The 17,707-nt window shown below is 44.4% G+C and overlaps 1 pseudogene; it reads left to right on the forward strand.

Moving 5' to 3' along the window:
* The first annotated feature begins 14,223 nt into the window (after positions 1–14,223).
* Positions 14,224–16,018, forward strand: LOC101566103 (annotated as a pseudogene).
* The last annotated feature ends 1,689 nt before the right edge of the window (positions 16,019–17,707 follow it).

Below are 17,707 nucleotides of genomic sequence, written 5' to 3' on the forward strand. Positions count from 1 at the left end.
GAGTCAGCATGACAGAATTGAGACTATTTTGGTAAAGCAGTAGCCACCACTTACATATGGCATCTATATATCAGGCAGTCTTCTAAATACTTGCACAAAATCATCAAGCCCTCACGATTTTATGAGATAAATACCATCCTCCCCACTTTGCAGATAAGAAAGTGAAGCCCAGAGAGGGCTCTATAAAGATGATGGTGACGGAGGACTTGAAAATGGACGATGTAGCTCCATGGGTCAAGCTGAGCATGTGGTACATGTTCAAGAACTAGACCAGAGCCAGGAAATTTTGCTGTAAAGGCCAGATGGCCAGTATTTTAGGTTCTGCAAAGCATCTGGGCTCTGTCACTACTCAACTCTACAGTTGCTTTATGAATCAGCCATAAGAAACATGTACACAAGATAATTTACTTATGGAGATCAGTTTGAATGGCATATAATTTTCAGGTTTCATGAAATACTTTACTATTTCTTTTGAGAACCATTTGAAACACCGAAATCTTTGTGGTTCAACAAACTGATTGTAAAGTTTCTATAGATAGCTGAAAGATTCCCAGAATGCCCAATACAGCCTTGAAAGAGAACAATTAAGTCAGAGGACTAAACCACCTGACCTCAGACTTACCAAGAAGCTACAGTGATCAACACAGTATGGTCTCCAAAAAAGAACAGATAAATGGATCAGAACAGAAACCCAGATGATTGGGGCCGGAGAGATGGCTCAGTGGAATAAGCACTTCCCTGGCAAGCGCAAGGGCCAGTTCCGCCAAAAAAAAAGAAACCCAGATGAACTCACCTAACTATAGTCAACCAATCTTTGGTTTATTTATTTATTTATTTGTATTTTAGGGAAGGGTCTACAGGGTGTTCAGGCAGATGAGTGCCACCACACCCACTTTCAATTACTATCTCAGTTTGCCCCGGGGGCAGGGCTGGCACAGCAGGCCCAGGGATCGAACCCCTGGTCCCTACACCTGCTTATAGGCACTTTAATCTGCTGAGCTATTTGGCTGGCCCTGTCAACCAATCCTTGACAAAGATGCAAAAGCAATACAGTGGAGAAAAAAGATCTTTGTACAAGAAAAGAGATCAAGTGATGTTGGAATGACTAGACATTGAAAAGTTTTTAAAAATATAAAAATAATTGTTAGTTCACAGGTCATACAAAATCAGCAGCAGGCTGGGCCTGCTCATAGCCCACAGTTTGCCAACCAACCTGCAAAAAAGAGATCATCCAGGTGAAATAGGAGGTGGGCACCTCTGGAAATTAGCAATAGCCCTTGCATGGTGAGGTTGTGGAACTAGACCAGTAAAACTACGGAGTCCAAGGAGAGGAAAAGTACAGAACAGACAGGACATAGTGAGGCATAAATATGTATTATATTTAAACACAGCAGAAAAGAGAAGTGGAGCTGGGGTTCGGAGAACTTCACTATGGGTACGGCCTATAGTGAAGAACTTCACCATGTCAAGGGGGGTGGCATGTCCAAGCAGCCCCCAAATCAGATGCAGACTGATAGAGACAAGTTGACCCTTGAGAGAAGAACAGCCAATACCAAAGAAGAATGGGTTGCCCAAAGACTGGGGTGTAACTCAGCAATCTAACTCTTGCCTAACATGTATAAGGACCCCAGATTGGTCCAAGAAGAGGCTGGGGGTCATGGTAGACATGTAGCATCCACATGAGGCAGAGGCCAAGAGCTTGACTACCCTTCGTTTGGTCAACCTCTCCAAACCTCAGGTTCCTCACTGTAGGGTGAGGTTGGAAATACCTGCCTTCTCTAATTGTTATAAAAGGTGATCAAATGCATGTAAACACAGAGCATGGTGGCTCCCACATAGGATCCAGTAATTGGTAGGGAAATTGTCACAGCTTCAGTATCAGAGGGAGGGCGGACACTGATAATTTTTAGGATCCTTTCAGCCTGGGATTTCCCCCATAGAATGAAATGCTCAGGAGTGCACATTTTGAGCTTGCTCATGTGGGACTAGGTAATAACTGTTCTGGAGAGTCACAAAATGCCTAGAATCTCAGCATTAGGCATGCACGCCTGCCAGCCCAGAAGGAAAAGTAGGACCCTGTGGTCCCCCCTCGGCTGACTTTTGGAGGAAGGGCCCTGGGTCTCCTCCCCATGGTTCACCTCCTACCAGGTGCTTGGGCAGGAAATTCGTGCCTACTTCCACAGTACCCCAAGGCACTGCAACAGAAATGATCCAAGCACCTGTGTCATCACAGAATCCAGAGCACAAGATCCCAGAGGAACTGCTCAAGTCATAGATCTCTGAAGGGTTGGACTTCCCTGAAAAATTCCCACCTCAGTAAGGTCAGTAAGGGAAAAAAACATGTATTTTTCCACTCTGACAGGAATAGAAGAAAAGTCGCTGTGCAAGCTTGGAGGAACAGGTCTGGCAGAGCTCAGTCATCCAGGCTGGAAGAGCCGAGACCTCTGGGGTCTGAAGCCAGCACAGAGCCTCAGCCAGGTGCAGTCACACTGGCTCTTGCCTCAGCCACATGCCACTCAGCCACGCGCCTCCTAGCACCTTCTAAAGTAGCATTGCTCCGCACCACTCCCTGCTGCCCCAAGCCTCCTACTCACAGTCCACCCACAGAGGATTTGGATTCTATCTGCTTGGACATTTTAAAAGTCCCTCAGGTGGTGCTCAGGCATCTAACTACGAAGGAACCCAAAGCATGTTAGCCCATCTACTGGTCAGCAGTGGAGTGGGGGAATTTCACAAGCCAAATTAAAGCAGCATGCACTCTCCAAGTTACAGATTTTCTTGATATCTGTCCTCGAAGACTATGTCTAGAACACAATTTCCCACCCTCCATCTCTCCCTGGAGGAAGGACAGCCATGTGGTGACCTTGGTCAAGTATTTAATCTCTCTGAATGCTGACTTCCTCCTCTATAAAGGAGGGAAGGAAGTAGCTTCCTGGCTTTCCTTGCAGGCAGCACGGTTGAGAGGATCAAAGGACAGGAAAGTGCTGAGTAAGTAAAAGAGGGCTGTCTGCAGAACAGGCTACAGGCTCCTTGGATGAAAGGCAGGCGTGTCCCCTGGGCACCAGGAGGGTCAATGGCAACCCAAGTGCTAATTACAGTGGTGTCCTCACCGCAACCCTAGAGACAGTATTTGTGACCTCTTGGCATGTATACAGGCTCAGAGCAGCCACAGCAGCAAGGACAAGGCAGGCTTCAAGCCTGCACTGCTGCCCTCTAAATCTGGAGCCCTGCTGGTGAGCTGGGAAGAGAGGGCTGAGCTCAGCCAGTGCTGTCCCCTGTGCCATGTTGGCTGTAAGTGTTTCCTCTGGGTGACTCTGCTGCAGAGCCACTACCAGTCCCCATTCAGATGCAAAGCCTGCAGAGTGCTGCTGGGGACCCATGTGCCTGACACCAGCTGTGGGTACTGAGTCAGAAAATCATAAGTTATGCCTGGTGGCTGCTCCAACATCAAAATTCCAGGTATCCATCTGTCAGTGTGGTCGCAGGGCAGTCACATTGCCACACTCAGGGGAAGGGGACGCAAAGGATGGAGAAGTCTTGGGGGCAGCTAGATGGTCTGCAAGTATTTGTCTCTAGATTCTAGAGTGACTGAGAAGAGCAGATCTGAGATCCACTCATTTTTCTACTTCAGGAAACCGTGATCCACAGAAACTATCAAACTTGCCAAAGACCTCTCAATAGGACACTGACAGAACCGTGTGTAGAACTCGGTTCTCCTTAACCTAGACTGCTATGTATTTCTTGAGACCAGAATCTTTTTGAAAGGCAGTTATAAGAAGGCAGTTATCATGCATGCTGTCCTCTATCCTGAGTAGTCTATGCATGGAGATGTATTCTGTACATCTACAAGACCAGTATTTTCAGCTGTCTACATCTGTCAATCTAGGTTTACCATCAGTATACCAAATAATAATTCTGAATAATAATAATAATAATAATAATAATAATAATAATTCAGGATCCACACTGCCACAACCTTTGAGTAGACTTAGCTTCTGGTCTGATGAGATGAGAAAAGCCACTAGAGATGGTTTGAAAAGTCCCAAACCACTGGTGTCTAAATAGCACATGTCTTGAGCCAATGGCCAAAGGCAAACACCACTACCCATTCTAGTTGCTACGCCAGGCAGAGACCAGTGCATTCTTGTCTCCACCTCTGGCTGGCTACACAATTCCCAGCACATATCCTGTGTCCCAGAGAGGGATGCTGTCCTCGTGGGAGAGGGGATATACAAAGGGACAGGGCATCATCAAAGTTGATTTGTAGCTTTGCCCTTGGCTGAGTGCTTCCCTTTTAGACTGTATTTTTCTCAAATTTTTCATGAAAAAAAAATGGAGGCAGATCCAGAGCTAGGAAGGAACAACCTGTGGATGACAGTCCAAGGCCACAATGAACAGCTAATTCTTTGCCAGTGGTAGGTTCCAGAACTGTGGTTCCTTCCATGCTAACATTCTTCATAACCACTCCATCTTTCACTTGGCCTCTGTTACCATGGTCCCAAACGTTATGACCAGAGATCCCCAAGGCAGGTGAGCAGGAGTGATGATTAGGGGACCCCAAGAGGAGAGTAAATCTGAGGGAACCTTGCAGAAAAAGAATAAACAAAACCCCAGAAGTTGTGGTATGAAGGAAGGAGCTTTGCACCTACCATTTCCCCCACAAGCACAAGAGGACATGGTGGCCTGAGGCAGGAGAGTGCATGGCCTTTCGCAGGGCCCTGCTGGTGGGCTTGGCTGAAGCTGGGTGGTAGTGAGAGCCTTGTCAGTGTGCCCAGCCTGCACAGATCTCCAGCACCACCACACACAACACAGCCAACCCAACCCAAACTCTCCAAGCTGAGGGCCCCCCAGCCGGGCCTCAGCTCCCCAGTGCAGAGAACCTGGGACCTTTGCCTGAAGCTGGCCCTGGCTCACAGAACCGTTCACACAGCACAGCACCCCTCCCCTGCTGAAGACCTGGTAATGACCCCCACTCCTCACTACAGCAAATTCAACCTCTGAGCTTGCTGTGTGGTCTCGGGTCAGTCATTCAACCTTCTGTAAACAATGAAAGAAAAGATGATTAAATCATTTTAGAAGTCTTTTGAAGTCAAAAACACTGTGCTAATCTCTGTTGCTGTCCTTGTGCTGGGGTCTCACCATCCCTCTGTGTCCAACTCTCCACCACCTCCACTCTACCCTGTCATTGTCATTACACCAACCTTCCTCCCCTGCCCCTGGGGTGGCTGCCCTGGCCTCAGCAGCCTGCTCCTCCATCCACCTCCAGATGGCTCTGCTCCCTCCCCTCACACGCCCTCTCCTCTCTGCAACCTCTGTGTTATTTTAGTCCCACCAGCTTCACAGCACTCAGGGAATTTCACCTCCCACTTGAGACTTCTCCAGCCCACATCCGCCCCTCTGTTCTCGGAACCCTATTGCCTCTGTTACAGCTACTTGCACCTATTTTGGTGCTTAATTCTCCTCCAGTGATTTCATGCAGATTTATTCTCTCTCCCCAGAGGGTTTCTCACTTTTGGCTTAGTATCTGGCAGCCAGGTTCAGCCCAACTTGGGCTCTTCCAACGGGTGCTCAGACAGTTAATTGACAGCAGCAAAAGTGTAAATTGATGCAAATAGTGAATGACAATATGGCCCTAAAAATCTACAAGATGCAGGTGAAATTCCAGGAGAGTACAGTTCCTGAGCCCTCAGAGAAAATCCCATCCCCAGCTAGCTGTTCAAGGCAGGAACTGAGAGGCAAGTGTCTGAAATACAGAGGGGGGTGGGGACAGGGACTGAGACATGGGATTAAGAAGGGAGAATGTGACCCCAGAGGATGGGGGGGGCTGTGCTGACACTCAAAGGGGTGATCCAAGTGGGGACCTTTCCCCTCACATCAACAGCCTAAAGGACTTGGGCCACTAGAAGTTCTACAATATTCTCCCCGCTCTTAATTGCAAAGTGCACTTCTGGAAGGTTGGGAAGGAGCGGCAGGGAAGGACCCTGAGGGCCACGGGGACTAGACCTCTTTGTTGCCCGAGGGAAAGGGTGTTTCTGTGCTCTCACAGAGAGCACACCTGCCCACCCTTGGCTTGGCCTTGACAGCCTGTCATGGGTGCCTCGCTAAGGCAACGAGTTTTTATTCACAAGCATGACAGTCTCTAGGGGAACTTCTGACCCATTCGAGGAGAATGAAGTTCTAGTCGGAAAAAAAAAAAAAAAAGTATTTCATTAGATACAGTGATTTCTTGCCAAGTTGCTTTTGCCAATTGCAGTTTTGAGATAATCCTGTTCCCATTTTATAAGCAGAAATATTTAAAGCAAGAATCTGTTTTCATATGTGTTGATTGCTGAGCCTATTTTAAAATTTAAACAGCAGTCTGATTTTGGTTCTTTCCTTTCTAGGGCTGTGATGTCACACAGGAGCGTGGAAAGACTGTAGCTCTGGCCTCATACTTGGGACTGAATTTAGGCTCCTCTGCTTATTAGCTGATAGCCTTGGGCATGGTACCTAAGGTCTGAATTTGCTCATCTGTAAAATGGGAATAATGGCACAGCCCATGTTAAGTGGCAGCTGGTATGCACAGTGTGCCTTCTGTCACTGGGTCCTGTACCCATGGAGTCAACCAAGTGCAGCTCAAAAATATTTGAATATTGCATCCGTACCAGATTGGACTTTTGTCATTATTCTCTAAATAATACAGTATAAAATTATTTATAAAGCATATATGTAGTACATTTTAAAAGCCATGTAGAGATTATTTTAAATGTACAGGGGGGTTGTGTGGGCATACACAAATACTATGTCATATTATGATGGATTGTGATACCCACATGGGGTGAGGGGGGCTCTACAATTCCCTCCAGCATTAAGGGATAACTATATGTGACTTTGGCTGTTCTAAGGGGAACAGCTTAGGGAGTTTGGCTGTACTAAGGAAACTCATACAATGAATTTCACTGAAGTTATCCTTCCGATGTTGAGGACCCCAGTGCCTTACAAAATGACCACTTATATCTCTCTGAAGATAATCACCCTCATCGTAGGCCTCAAGAAATACCACATGCTTTTTTAAGGAGTCAGAGTAACACACAGTGGAAAGTAGCCAAGCATAAAAAGAAACAAGGTATCCAGGAACAAGGGTTAATAGGACAAAATAGAAACAGATCACAAAGACTGGATGTTGATATTATCAGTATGTTAAAAAAAAAAAGTCTGAAATTTTTATAGAAACCCCAACTATGCAAAGTTACCAAGTCGCCAAAGGGCTAAGTGTAATTTAAATTTGGCAAATTAAATTGCCAATTTTCACAGTCTTCAGGGGTCAGCTTTAGCAGCAAATTAGACACAGCTGAAAGAATGTATGTGTCACAATAAAGTACTCGGGATGCAGCACAAAAAAGGCAGCAAAGCTGGAGGGGAGGCTGAGAGCCATGGCACATGAAATGAGAATAACAAATGTTTCCTTGGTGCCACAGAAAGAACAAATGAATGGAGTGAAGCAGTACTTCAGGAGCTATCGGCCAAGAACACCTCAAAACTGATGAACGCTATCAAGCCACAGATCCAGGTAACCAATTCCAAACAAGATCAACTCACAGAAATTCATAAACTAGGAACCAAACTTGTAGTGCAGACTGCGGTGTATTTCGCCAAGGATGGCCATGTGTGCCCATCAGGAGTGCAACAGGCTTCCTCCAGTCAAGCCCGGAGCCCATTGCCTTCTCCTCAGCTCTAGGCTGGTCCAGAGACTTGCGTTGTTACATAGAAGCTATAGCTCCAAGGACACTTGGCAGCCTGGACACTCCCAGGCCCTCTGCCTTCCATCTGTGTTCTTTGGGGGCCTTGAGTTCCCTCATACAGAAGCTTAGAAACACAGGAAATGTGGAGGAGTACCACAATGCACCCCAGAGAACACAGTTCCCCGGATAAATCATTTTAGATCTTCCAAGTCAATCCCGATCGACACTCTGCAGAAACAGAGACAAGATGAGACCCTTCAAATTGCAGACCTATTGAACTATGAGTAAATACAATGATTTGTACTATACAGCACTGAGAGTTAGGGTAATTTGCTGTACAGCAAAAGAGAACTAGGACCTCAAACATTGACAAAGCCAAAAATCATTTGAAAATATTAATGGAGTCGACAGATTTCTGATAGAATCAGTCAAAGGAAATAGGGGGCTTGGAATGTAGCTCAGCAGTACAGTGCATGTCCAGTGTCATAAAACCCTGGGTTTATCTCCAGCATGGCCAAGAGAAAAAGAAAAGGGGGACCAGCTGTGGTGGTACACACATGTAATTCTAGCACTTGGGAAGCTGACGCAGGAGGATTACCACAAGTCTGAGTCGGTCTTGGGTACAGAGTGAATTCAAGGCCAGTGTGAACTACACAGTGACTTTCTGTTTCAAAAAATTTAAAAAATCAAAAATAAAAGGGGTACCCAAGAAACAAACTACTGGTACCAAAAACACAAAGGTGGATGTGACTACAGAAGCTACAGATACTGGAAAGAAAATAGCAAACATAAATTTATGGCCAAAAAATTGAATTTTATTTAAAATAGTTATAGTCCTGGAATTAAAAGTTTTATAAGACTTATTTTGAAAAATTAAAAGTGCTAATTCTCTAACCATTAAAACAATTGCATCATCTCAAAAATCTACCCCTCAAAAAATTCCAAATTGAGATGGCCTCACTAGTGAATTCTACCAATCACTAAAGGGAAAAAGAATTGTACTCTTACTACAAACTCTTCCAGAGAAACATAGAAATGCTCCCAAATTCATTTTTTGAGAATTTACAACATTGGTACCAAAACCCTGCAAAGACGGTAGAAAAAAAGACATTGTTGTTCAGTCTCCTTTGTGACCACTCAGGAAAAAAATGTAAAAAATAAATGTTAACAAACTCAGTTCAGCAATGGATGAATGGTTCAGTATTATCAAATCTGTTAATATAATGTCATAATAAACCTAAAGGCAAAGAAACACATGGGTATTGTCATAAATGCTGAAAATACCTTTAAAAAAAACCTTAACACTAATTCTTGATTTATGTACTCATTAAAATAGAAACTTGTGAGTACTTTAGATTTTTTTGTTGTTGTTTTGGTACCAGGGATTGAATTCAGGACCTTGTGCTTTTCAGGCAAGCATTTATTCCACTGAGCTATCTCCCTAGCCCCTTGTGAGTACTTCTTTAATGTGGATACACACGTGTGTGTGTCTATACCCAAAGGCTGTCACTAACTCAATAGGGAAAACATTATATCTCCCATTGCTTTTTGGAATTTTTTTTAAAATGTGTTTAGTACAGGGTCTCACTACACAGATTAGACTTGTAGTGATCCTTCCTGTTTTTCAGCCTCCCAAGCGCTGGGCTTACAGGTGCACACCACCACGCCCAGTGTCAATCACTGTCTCAGTGCGCCCCGGGGGCATGGCCAGTGTGGAAGACCAACGATTGAACCCAGCCACTGTGCTCTGCCTAAGCAGGCACTTTAATCTGCTCAGCTATCTGACCAGCCCTCTGCTTTTTGGAACCTTGCCAACACATAGTCAAACATATGAAAAAATATTTAATTTCTTTTGTAATAAGAGAATTTAAAATTAAAATGTCATTTTTTACCAGTGACATTTGCAAAAATTCCATTTGTCAAGATGTACAAAATACACACATACACACGGGCACACACACAAATTGTTGGTGGGGATGCAAACTTGTGTGATCTTTCTGGAGAGAAATTTACTAATATGGAACAAAACAATATGTATGTTCAGTCTTTGACCTAGAAATTCATTCTATGCTATTTGTCCAACAACATGAAAGAGATCTATGCATGTGATTTCTCATGACAGTATTACTTATGATAACAAAATGTTACAGACCACATAAATCCCCTTAACAGGACACTAGTGCAACACATACATAATGCTCTCCAAAAATGAAGATCTCTGAACTTAACACAGTGATACATTAGCAACAAAGATATAAGAAGTGTATTGTAGGTTATCTTGTACGGTAAATGAAATATAATGATATACATTTCCAGAAAGAAACAAAGACTATGAACTGAATGCAGTGGTAGAAAGGGGAAGGGAAGCCAGAGAAGGGAACAGGGAGTATCTGAATCCATCTTTTCTTAGGCTTTTGACTTTTGAAATATGTTAGCATACTCAAAAAACAAAGTCAAATCAACAAAAACACCAGACTGAATATAAACAGACAAGGTTACTTGTCAATTATCAAACTATAACAGAGAGAACTAAAGAAAAATTAATAGAAGTCACTTTGATTATCCCAAGTGGGCTCCATTCTAAGGACAAAGAACAACAAAGAAAATTTGAACTTTATTGGTTGTTGGTAGTGTTGCTTTCGTACAATCCCAATATTATGTTGTATTATAGGACTTAGCTGATAAATTTGTTGATACATGTGTAATTCAGATTTGGACTGTGGGAAGGACAGTACAAATATAAAATGAGAGGGAATGAAAAAGCCTGATTCTAACTAAAATTAAGGCTTTCTAAATAAACGTATTGTGTATTTTAAGGAAAGTTATTTAGCTTAGCTCTGTTACCAAGAGGCCCTAGACACACTAACCCTCTAAAGGGTGGGGAGAGTTCAGTGAAACATTTCTAAGTTGGGAAAGAGAGGATCTCTGGGTGGAACACAGTCAAACAGCAGAGGAATGCTAGAAGAGGAGAGTGGCCATGGTATTAATTCAGGCAAGAATCACCCACAGATGCTAAAACCACTGGAAAAGAGGACAGTCGCATGGTCTCACAATGTCTTTCTAGAGATAATTTATGAATCACACAGAGGGAGCATCTTTACAAGGCACAAATCTGGCAGATGTCACATTAACCAAATCATCAAATTTAATATCACTTGTGTGCCCACATCATTGTGTTTACTAGTATGATGCATCCAGGATGGCCCACGCTGTATTTCTGCTGAGTTTATCTGATACCAGCAATAAAGAAATAATTTGGATGAATCCAAATTGAGGTGTACACACACATACCCCAGACAAATTTCTCTGTGACACAAATGAAAAAGCTAAAGAACTAATGCAGGTTTAAAGAGATTGAAGAGATAGGACAAATAAATGAAATGTGTAGTTGTCTAATGAAACTACAGTCGTTAGTAGTGACTAAAAATTAATTGATGTTATCATATTACAGAAATAACTTACAAATCATTTCAATAAATGTAGAAAAAGGATTAGACACCATGTAACATCCACTTACAATTTTTAAAAAACTTCAAGGAATCTAGAAGGGCTTAGTTTCATGTGGCATACAGGTTGAGTATCTCTTGTCTGAAATGCCTGGAACCAGAGGGTTTCAGATTTCATTGTTCAGAAAAATGCTTCAAAAGCTGAAAAGTTTCTGAATTCAAAAAGGTTTATATTGAAACATTTCAGACTTTCCACTTTCAGATTAGGGATGCCTAAACTGCACGTACAAAAAAAAGCCTGTAACAAACACCATACTCACTGGTGAGCAACAAAACATTTTTCTTTCGAACTTCAAAATAAGAATGCCTCTAGCCAACACTCCTACGAAAAATCATAGAGCAGGCATCAGTCACTACAGTAAAAGTACAAAACCATTTAGGAGGTAAAAGGGTAGAAAAGGAAATAGGGATCCTATCACTATCAACAGGATGGTATACACAGAAAATCCCCAAAACTATACATATAAATTTGTGAGTACTTAATTGAGTTCAAAAATTCAACCTATAAAAACCAATTTTACATTGATATACCTCTAATAAACATTTGCAACATAAAATTTTAAAGCTCCATAGCCTACAAAAATATATATACGTAGTCAACAACATATGTGCAAAGCCTCAACTATCTATTTTCCCCAACTTGCTTCATAGAATTTGAAGCAGTCTCTATCAAAATCCCAACAGGCTTTCTTTGTTAGAAATTGATACGTGGAAGGGCCGGCCTGAATGCTGATAGCTCAGCAGACTAAAGCACCTGACTATGAGTCCAATCTACGTAGTGAGACCCTGTAGACCCTGTAGACCCTGTCCTAAATATAGAAAGAAAAAGAAAAAGAAAGCAATTGATAAGTGGATAGTTAAATTTATATGAAAATTCAGTCAAGGTACTTCTAAAGGAAGAGACATAAGGACACTGATTTTGTCAAGTAACAGAACCTACTGTGAAGCTACAGAATGAAGACAGTTAGTGGCATAGGGAAGTACAAATGGACTTTGAAAGATGAAGGCTGTCCGAATCTGCTACTTACAAACACAAGAGGCCCACAGAGCAGTGGGAAACAACTGGCTTGTTAATAAACATTCTGAGATAACAGAGTATCAGCAGAAAAATGTAAAATTGAGTTCCTCTTTTATACTGTTTACAAAAACTAATGCCAAATGTACTAGGATTGGCCTAATAAGAATAGCAAATAGGTAAAGCTTTTCGAAGTATAGGGTATCTTCATGACCTCAGCATAGGAGGGGACTAAGACACATAAAGAAGAAGGTTTAAACCATGTGTTCTTAGGAATAGAGGCAGAACACACAAACGGACAGCAGCCAGACCCTGGTTGATATTAGAATGCTGCCCAGCAAGCTGGAGCAACAGGCCCAGGGAGTCCAGCTGGGCTCTGCGGCCATCAGGGGATGATCAGGACCTGGTGAAGGCATACCACGTTGTCTTTTCACCTCTGCTTCTGACTCAGGACTAAGGAGAGAAACCAAGAGTGCAGGCTGGGGATATAGCTCAGTGGCACATCACCTGCCCGGCAAGCATGAGGTCCTGAGTTCAATTCCCAGTACCAAAAATAAAGAAATCAAAAATGCTCTACAAACAAATCATTTCAGATAGCCTGCTTGTGATTAACTGGTCTCCAGCCTGCCCAAACCAACAGCTTCAAATCAGAGTATGTCTTCCCTTTTTTCCACTATACTCATAAACCTTTTCCCTTCTTTGCTTGCCTTTGAGACTCTACCAAAAGCAAATTACAGCTTGTGCAAGCAAGCTCTAAATCAGTAGCTTCTTTGTCTTCTCAGTTGGGTGGTCTTTACTTGTTTCCATAGAATTAAGAATTTTGTTTATCAAAGATCTCTGTAAACAGAGTGGAAAGACAAGCTTTAGCCTCCCCGGAGAAGGCATTTGCCACACACGTAGCCACGGAAGACGCAGTGCACAGCTTACGGAAAACTCCTACAATCAATGGGGAAAGACTCACTTATAGAAAAATCAGGAACATCTTTGAATGGGCACTCCATAAAAAAGGGATTCAAATGATCCACTTGAAAAACACCTCAGCCTCATTACTTATCAGGAAAACACAATAACCCTGAACAGTAGAAGGAAATAGCATAGCTGGGGCGATTGGTCACTTCCTTAACCCCGTGAACAGCAGGAGTGGGTGAGGACTCATACTTCCTCCTCTGCCTCTGCCTCTGCCTGCCTAGTCCAGACCCTCACTGGAGAGAGTGAAAGTTCATGCTTAGGGATCTTTTTCACTTTTACAGAGTCTGCCTTCCTTATAAGGGGCAGGGGGTGTGGCTGAGTCATGTCTGCTCTGGATGGAGGATCCATTGGGTCTCGTGGGGACAAGGGAGGGTGCAAAGCGAGGGTGAGCCAGGCAGTTCGAGCTATGCTCAGTAGGCTGTTTTGTAAAGGTGAGGAGTGTGGGTAATGCTGTAGAAAGTGTCATCCTGAAACCTGCCTTTCTGTGCTTTCAGCAAATAGCCAAGCCCGTATATACTAACAGGAGTCTTCAAAGTGTGTTTCATAGTGAGCTCCATTTTAAAGAGGGTAAAAATCAAGATCCAGAGGGGTAGAATTTTCCCAAGGCTGTATGGTACAAAGAACTAGAATACAGATCTTTTGACTCTACACCCATAGCTCCATCTTCTCCCCACCAGTAACTACACCCTGTGTGACTGTCTCATCCCCCACCCCACCCTCACCCTCGCCCCCACCTCCTCACATGGGAGCTGTAGTCACTCTGCAGGCCACCTCTGCCTCCCACCCAGGGAGACGCTAAGCATGCTCCTGGGTTTGATCTGCACATTTTGTGCTTTGTCCCAATCAGTAGATATTTCTCAAGTAGGGCACGTTCCTTTTCCAAACTCCTTGCCTACTCAAGAGAGAGTGTGCACAGGGCTGGGGCATCACTCATCTCTGAGCAAAAGCACACTTACCTTGTCCCAGCAGCAGCAGTAGCAGCCCCACAGGGAAAACACCCGGCCATAGCCCCATGTCGGATGCTCAGTGTCCCGGGATCTGGGCGAATGGCTCCCTTCCAAGGATGGATGAGTGAGTACGCCTCTCTCTGCTTTTATCTCCGCTGGGACGATAGCACACCTGTCATAAATTTTACTGTGTTCACCTTTGAAAGGGGGCAGTGGCTGGCTATAAACGATAAATATTAACATTTAGGTAGAAGAGTCAAAGTGGGTAGTACGTTCTAGACACAGGCACTAGGAGACCAGGTCCTCACAGCAGTCTTCATGAGGCCATCTTTATGTGGCCTTCCACAGGGATCTGTGGAAGTGTGGGGATTGCTAGTAGGTCAGAGACTGCCCCCTCAACCCCCAACCCCGGAAGAGTGCTGGCCCATGAATCCCAGCCCAGGACTGGAATTGCAAAACCACTGCAGCTGTGGGCACTCAGGCATGTCCCTCAGCTGTCTCAGCTGTAATCCAGGAGATAAAAGACATGAGGAGGAAAAGCACTTTGCCACAACTGTAATCTTTAAACTCCCTCCAAGTGGGAGTTTTCAGCCTAAAATGTGTTCCCATCATGCCTCAGTAGCGCCAATGGGTACCTTGATTTGCATTAGCCAGGGAGGCCTGAGCCTATCTCCTCTGGGTGGCTAGAAGTGGGGGTCAATGCCCACACCACACATTTATTGTCTGTGCATTGAATTGAGAGACGCAAGCAGAGCTGTGAGCCATGGAACCGAGTCTGACACATTCAGCAGTTTCCTTTGGGGCGCATGAAGTCGGGAATGCTGGGCCAGGTCTCAAATGAGCAGACCAAGCTGGAGTTTAAGAATTGAATGACAAAATGCCCTTGAGGGTCAAATTTACAATTTCTCCCTACAGGTATCAAGGAAAAATGGCCTTGGTTAATATATACCAATATATTTAAGTTGTCCTTGTCTTTGGCCAGCCTTGTGGCTCCTGACTTCTGGGATCTGGTCAGGAGTCCTGAACTGGCTTCCCTTACCCAGGGCAGATTTTGATCTCCTAGCTGATCTGGGTGTTTTCCTCATGTTTTAAAAATTATAAAAAGACTGCTTCACGTAGTGGGTACGCCAACACGTCCTGTGGGTTCAGCACTGGATTGGACCACCACATTACCATGTTTTCACCCTAGGGGCAGCTCTTCCAAGTAGAATATGCTTTTAAGGCTAGTGACCAGGATGGCCTTACATCAGTAGCTGTCAAAGGGAAAGACTGCAGTCATTGTCACACAGACAAAAATACCTGATAAATTATTGGATTCCAGGACAGTGACTTACTTGTTCAAGATAACTGAAAATATTGGCTGTGTGATGACTGAAATGACAACCAACAGCAGATCCCAGATGCAGAGGGCACGTTATAAGGCAGCTAATTGGAAATACAAGTATGGCTATGAGATTCCTGTGGACATGCTGTGTAAAAGAATTGCTGGCATTTCTCAAGTCTACACACAGAATGCTGAAATGAGGCCACTTGGCTGTTGCATGATATCAACGAGGAGCAAGGACCCCGGGTGTACAAGTGTGACCCTGCAGGCTACTACATGGGTTTAAAGCCACTGCAACAGATGTGAAACAAACTGGGTCAACCAGCTTCCTTAAAAAAAAAAAAAAAGTGAAGAAGAAATTTGATTGGACATTTGCACAGACAATGGGAACTGCAATTACGTGCCTGTTGACTGTCCTCTCAATTGATTTCAAGCCTTCAGAAATAGAAGTCAGAGTAGCTACAGTTGACAATCCTAAATTCAGTATTCTTATGGAAGCAGAGATTGACCTTGTTGTCCTAGCAGAGAAAGACTAAACGCTGTTATTAGCTCGCCAAATCCATGAAGCCACTTGCCTGTGTGTTTGCTAACAACAGACCAACATCACAGAGGCCCCTGGATTGAAAGAAGAACCTCTCCACTCCTGCTGCCCACATGGGTTTGACTCTGTATAAATAAAAACGGTGCCTTTGAAAAAAAATTATCCTTGTAGCTCTGTTATCATGAGTGGACAGTGAAATCGGAGCAGGCAGCTCTTCAGGCATAGACTCCCGAGTTCAGGAGTTGGTCTTCCTTTCTCAGTTGCTGAGAAAAATGTGATGTGAGGGAGCACTGATGTCGCCACGCCAAAGGCTTAGCCTCAGCCTCAGGACAGGATGAGGGGCTGAGCTGGTCTCACAGTCTGAAAGAGGGTGACACTCACAGAAGAGAAAGGAGATGTGCCCAAGGCCGAGGTCTGCAGGCGTCACCCAAGCACAGACGCTTGGGGCCCCTGGATGCTCATCAGCGTCCTTAGCCTGTTCATGAGTTCAGTGAGCGGCCCAAAGCAGCTGTCTCCCTGTGAGGGCTGCGAGGAGTTGCTTGCAGGAACGCCACCAGTAGCCCTGAAGAGCGTCACTGAGCCTGCTTGCCTGAAACAGCCAGCCACCGGTCCCCACTATGTGAGTCCAGCAAGCGGGGACAGGAAGTATGATGGGCAGCCTGGCTCTACCGACGTGCTCACTCCTGTTTCTGACTCCTTCTCCACGAGATAGCTCGGTGGACTGAGCACCTACTTAGACAGTGCAGGGACTGGGGTTTGATCCCCAGCACCACATGCTGCACTGGCCCTGCCCCTGGGCGTGCTGAGGCCTGACCAAGTCTGGGCATGGTAGTGCACACCTGTAATCTCAGAGCTGGGGAAGCTGAAAACAGGAGAATCACTAGGAGTCGGAGCTGCATAGTGAGACCCTGTACCAAATACATAAAAAAAAAAAAAAAAAAAACAAACAAGTGTACAGTTAGGACAACTGAGAAGTGACTTTAAATTTTTTTTTTTTTTTTAATCTCTGAGAGGTATTTTGTTATAGGCCTGTGTTGCTTTTTAGATTGAAATGCTTGGATCTGAGCCCTATGTCAAGGACTCCTCCCCACTGTGAGGCAGCACGAACAGCAACAGGCCCCGGGCACTCAGCCAGGCGCTGTGGTGCACCCAGAGATACGTTAGCTTTGTTGGCACCTGCTGCCTCAGTGCTCTGTGAGTAGCCGGGAAGGTGAAAGCAGTCACCTGAGGCAGACACACATTCCATCATTGGTCCATAAACTTGTGTGCTCTGAGTTTTACTATGAAATGTGCTAGAGGCACAGGTCCTAGAGCAGGAAGACACTCCTTTCCAGATTTTAGCAGCAGCCAGAAGATGTGCCTTGCCTTTTGGAATAGACACAGTGCCAGGCTGACTGTAGAATGCATGCCTTTAAGGTGTAGCTGAGCACCTTTCCTCTGAGGCATCCTAGTGACTGAAAAGCTGCTTTCTAAGGATCCACAAGGAGGCGCTAGCTAGAACAAGCCTCAGGCTCAGGGCCCTGGGGATTAAAGTACTTCCACTCCGGAAGAGTATTTTGTAAACTGTGGGTTATGACTATTATCCCTTTTTTGGGATATCATAACTATTATCTAGGAACTTAATTTGGCAAATTATCAGCTCATCTCAGTACTGGGGATCAAACTTGGGACTTTGCACTTTCCA

This window comes from Octodon degus, unplaced genomic scaffold (assembly GCF_000260255.1).
Source record: "Octodon degus isolate 3935 unplaced genomic scaffold, OctDeg1.0 scaffold00019, whole genome shotgun sequence".
In the NCBI taxonomy this organism is placed as follows: Eukaryota; Metazoa; Chordata; class Mammalia; order Rodentia; family Octodontidae; genus Octodon; species Octodon degus.